General features: G+C 45.5%; 1 pseudogene; it reads right to left on the reverse strand.

Annotated features, from left to right (window-relative positions):
• Nucleotides 1-2,975: 2,975 nt before the first annotated feature.
• On the reverse strand, nt 2,976-4,447 carry LOC148524012 (uncharacterized; annotated as a pseudogene).
• Between the last annotated feature and the right edge of the window lie 513 nt (nt 4,448-4,960).

The raw sequence follows: 4,960 nt of genomic DNA on the forward strand, positions 1-4,960 counted from the left end.
GTAGCCAGGGTAATCCGAGGACTAAAGAATGAGAGGCTTTGGGATTCACTAGGAAGGATAGTTGTTCGGAATGGAGCACCCCAATGGTAAGTTTAAGTGGTGTTGTACGATGGGTGATGGTTCCACTAGAAATGCGACTACCATCGATGGCGGTTAAAGTGATGACTCGAGGCAACGCTTCCATGGGGATTTGATGTTTCTGGACAAAGTCAATAGTGACAAAGTTCTCTGCCGCTCCGGAATCCAGGAGAGCTAATACAGCTTTGGAACCTCGAGGATACTTTAAATGAGCCTGGATGGTGGAATCAGACTTCCTTCGTGATTCAATGGCAACTCCTAACTTAACCTCTCTTTCATAAGTTAGGAGGAGGCGCTTCCCGGACGAATGGGACAAGTTTTAACTAAATGTTGAGGAGATCCGCAGTACATACAGAGGTTCTGCCTCTGCCTTTTCTGCCGTTCCTCAGCCGATAAATGAGAGCGGTTGACCTGCATGGGTTCTTCGCCCAGAGGAGGAGAGGGTAAGCGGGAAACTGGACGTGGCCTTCCACGATCAAATCTGCCTCTTTCCAAGGCACGCTCCCTGTGACGGAGATCCACCTTGTTGCAGAGAGAGATTAACCCATCCAAACTGGTTGGAAGGTCACGGGAAGCTAGGTCGTCTTTGAGCCTTTCAGAAAGGGCCACTCCAGAAGGAAGCGATGAGGGCATCCTCGTTCCAATTGAGTTCTGAAGCCAGAGTCTGGAACTGGACTACGTATTGGCCGACGGTCCTGCTGCCCTGACGGAGGTGTAGAATATCAGCTGATGCGGAAGTGGTTCTTCCGGGTTCATCAAAGATTTTGCGAAATGTGGCAACAAATTCGGGGTAGTTGGAGAGCAGGGGATCCGACTTCTCCCAAAGGGGCGAGACCCAATCGAGTGCTTGGCCAGAGAGTAGAGAGATGATATATGCCACCCTGGTTCTGGCCGTCGGAAAGTTGGCGGATTGTAGCTCGAATTGGATTTCGCATTGGTTTAAAAAAAACCTGCATAATTTGGGGTTGCCATCGAACTTGCTCGGAGGGGAGAGCTGAAGACGAGCAGGAGGTAGAACCGGAGGAGCAGGTGACACCACAGGAGGAGAGACGGCTTGGGAGCCAGCGGGAGTGGGATGAGCCAGTAAGGACTGAATGTTGTCCAGGCGTGACGACATATCTTGGATAAATTGGATCAACTGGGCCTGAGAGGTCTCCTGTCTTTCCAGACGGGATAGTACATCCTGCGAGGCCTCTACCCCAGATCCTTGACCACTTGCCGAGTCCATCTGGCCAGTGCAAACTGTCACAAGCGTGGAATTTAGGAGCTGTGTTCCCGGACTGGGCCTTGGATCTGTATTACTTGGCGCAGACGCTCGCTGGAGGAGACTTGGCTTAATGAAGTTTCTCCGCATGAGAGGGTGCAGCAAACTGACAGGAGTAAGAGGAATGCGGCAGTAATGTGGTAGCTAGGAAGCTATGTGGAGCGGCTGGATAGCCGTGGGTAGACGTGGGTAGCTGAGTGGCTACGTGGAGCGGCTGGATAGCCGTGGGTAGACGTTGGTAGCTGAGTGGCTACGTGGAGCGGCTGGATAGCCGTGGGTAGACGTTGGTAGCTGAGTGGCTACGTGGAGCGGCTGGATAGCCGTGGGTAGACGTTGGTAGCTGAGTGGCTACGTGGAGCGGCTGGTTAGCCGTGGGTAGACATTGGTAGCTGAGTGGCTACGTGGAGCGGCTGGATTGCAGCAAAAATACAGTATATTCTAATAATTTTTGTATTCATTAATAACAACACCAAACGGTGACTGGAATGGGTCATTTTGACTTAAATTAATCAATGAAGTAGTTCACACATAACGTTCAATACAAGAATCAATATGCACAACCTCACTTTAATAATGAATTTTCTGGTTCTGCACAATGAGACTAAAATAACAACATTACTTATTACTACAGACTTAACTAACACTGACTATAATACCTGCAGTTCTAGGTCACATTTGAGTTCCTGTGTGTACACATTAGGGCCCGCAATTGCATGCATGCACAAAATTAGTTTTAACTTAAACAGTATTGTTGCAGCGCTGTTGATGAAATTACAGCTGTTATATCCATGCCACAAGACGACTGCTTGTATGTGTAATAAATGTCTTTCTGTCACGAAATCTGAGGCAGGATCTTAGGATGCAGCTTCCCCTACGGAAGTTAGGTACAGCTTACTGGAACATGTTTGCTTTGTGTTAAAAACACTGAAACAGACTGTGGCAATACAAGTCCCAGCCACTCTTTTGCTGTAGCTTGTTTCCTATGCTTCTGTGCAGGAGCCACACTCTCAGCACACGCCCCCTCATGTGTAATGGCCATGCCCATTCACCAGCTCCTCCTCCAACTGACAATTCAGCCTGCTGGCAAACACTCTGCTCTCTCCAACTGTCATTTTTCTTTTTAAATCAACTTTATTAAAAATGTCACTGTCTTCCACTCCCTTTTCCAAAATGGCCAATGAAATATCATCTCTTATGAGATGGCCGTTGTCAGAAATGCCTGTAAAATAATAGTCTACAATGACTGGGTATTATGTGTGGCTGGGACAGGTCTTTAAGTGATTCCACGCACCTGCAGGGTATCACATGCTTCCCCTCCAAAAAAATGCATGTCCTCACGCACTACATTTCCCACAAAGTCTCTTGTAGAAATAGTCCAACTGTCATTAACTTAAACTAAACATGAAACTTTAAACAAGCATGACAGCACAAATATATGAACATTTGCTTTGTATTACCTCCTTTATCTAACTCTGGTTGGCCTCTGTGAGTATGACTCTGAAGAAGATGGTGGTTTAAGCATACTTTGCAGATTTAGGTGCACAGATGTGCCTGGCTGCTCTACCTCTTTGCTAACCACCTCTTCTGTTGCTTTAACTTGCTTTGGAACACTTGGGCGCTGCAGCCTGTGTCTCTATGGTTTCCTCCTGTGGCATGAGGTATAGCAACATGTCTTGCAGAACCACTGAGAATGGTAGCTTATATGACATCTAGGTTGAACTTGGTCAGCTGCAGATTTACTACCTTGGACAGGAACACCACCAGGACCAGTCACATTGGCAGGTTCCATACCTCTTTCCCCCTTCACCACATTGAACTCAACAATATCTCCATATCCCAAGCTGTGGACGTACTTTCTGGGATTGCTCTTTTTAATGGCAGTATAATGTACAAACACATCTTTCTTGGTGTCACCCCGATTTATGAAGCCATAGCCATATCGCACATGAAGCCAAACAACTTTCCCCAAAACTTTTCTTGTGCTGACTTCAGGCACTGGGTCTGTTGCTGGTGTGACAACTGATTTAATTTGATTCTGGACTACAGGAGGAGGGTCCACATCTTTGGGCTGTTCTTCTTCTAATGACCTCTGAATCTCTGCATTTAAAGACTCCAACTGATTGCAGGTATTTTCCATACAGCCACTTCTATTGCAATGCCTATATGTAGGCCGGCCATGTTGTGAGAGGCTACTTCTGGTGCTCTGTGGGTAGTTCCACCTAGAATCATCTTGCTGCCATCTCTTGAAGTACCAGTCTGTCTCTTCTCGGAACTTGGCTAGTTGCTACATGAATTTCTGCAACTCACGGCACATTTCAGTTATTCCATGGGTCACTACAGCGATTTGCTCTTTTATTGCACTGAGTGGATCAGTCCTAGGGGGCCTGTGCACCTTGTACAACAACTTATTTCAATGTGTGTGGTGCCATGGTTCCCTGCTGTATGGTATTTATTTTTTAGGTACCCTGGTATCTCAGGAAAAGACAATTCCTGCTCCTGAAATCTCCCTACCACTTTAATGGCAGCTTCTTTAAAGCTTAAGAATGAGCTATTTGGAAACTGTAGCTGAAGTAGGCGTAACTGCACCTTCACAATCTCCCCATGGGATCCCTCTATAAACTGATGAATCAATATCTCATCTGTTGGTCTGACTTCTGTTGGATCAAATTTTTGTAGGGCTCGAAGTGCCTTCTGTAGACTGAGTGCAAAGTCACACAGAGTCTCCCCAGGCTGCTGTTTTCTTGTGTAAAAGTCCATCTTAAGCTCAGACAACATTCTTGTGTTAAATGTGGCAGCTAGTCATTTCAGCATAAGGCCTACGGTTTTTCTTTCTTCCACCGGCCATTAAGTCATTTCTCTCAGGGCTGTGCCTTTCAGCTGCCCTATCAGGATCTCCACTTTCTGTGAATCCCTCATGGGGCATAAGCGGAACATAGATTGGAATTTTGACTTGAATTCTTTGAATACACTGGTACCGGGAGTATGTGCATCCCCAGAATAAGTCGGCAGCCATAGAGCCCCAAAGTAATACCGCATAGTTATTGGTGCAGCGCTAGCCATGGAAGGAGTTCCTTGACTGGGTCCATCTTCTTGTCCATCTGACATGGTAAAGGTTTGTTGTTTTGATTGTGACATCCTGCTTTTCCTTGTTGCATAGAGAGAAGCCACCTACTTTTGACTCTTTGGTAGATCCTGTTAGTGACGCCAAATGTAATACCCCGACAATGAGAGAATAGAAATGTCAGGGTGCGGGAGAAAGCTTGAGTTACCTCAGTGGTGGAACAGTATTCTTCATTATTCCTTTGGTGCAATTCTCAACTCATATTACAGACACAAACAGAATTGCAGCAAAAATATATTGTAAGAATTTTTGCATTCATTAATAACAACACCAAACGGTGACATGAATAGGTTTGTTTGACTTAAATTAATCAATGAAGTAGTTCACACATAACGTTCAATTACAAGTATCAATATGCAAAACCTCACTTTAATAATGAATTATCTGGTTCTGCACAATGAGTCTAAAATAACAACATTACTTATTACTACAGACTTAACTAACACTGACTATAATACCTGCAGTTCTAGGTCACATTTGAGTTCCTGTGTGTACAC

Source organism: Taudactylus pleione, unplaced genomic scaffold (assembly GCF_031769625.1).
Source record: "Taudactylus pleione unplaced genomic scaffold, aTauple2 ptg000122l, whole genome shotgun sequence".
Lineage (NCBI taxonomy): Eukaryota > Metazoa > Chordata > Amphibia > Anura > Myobatrachidae > Taudactylus > Taudactylus pleione.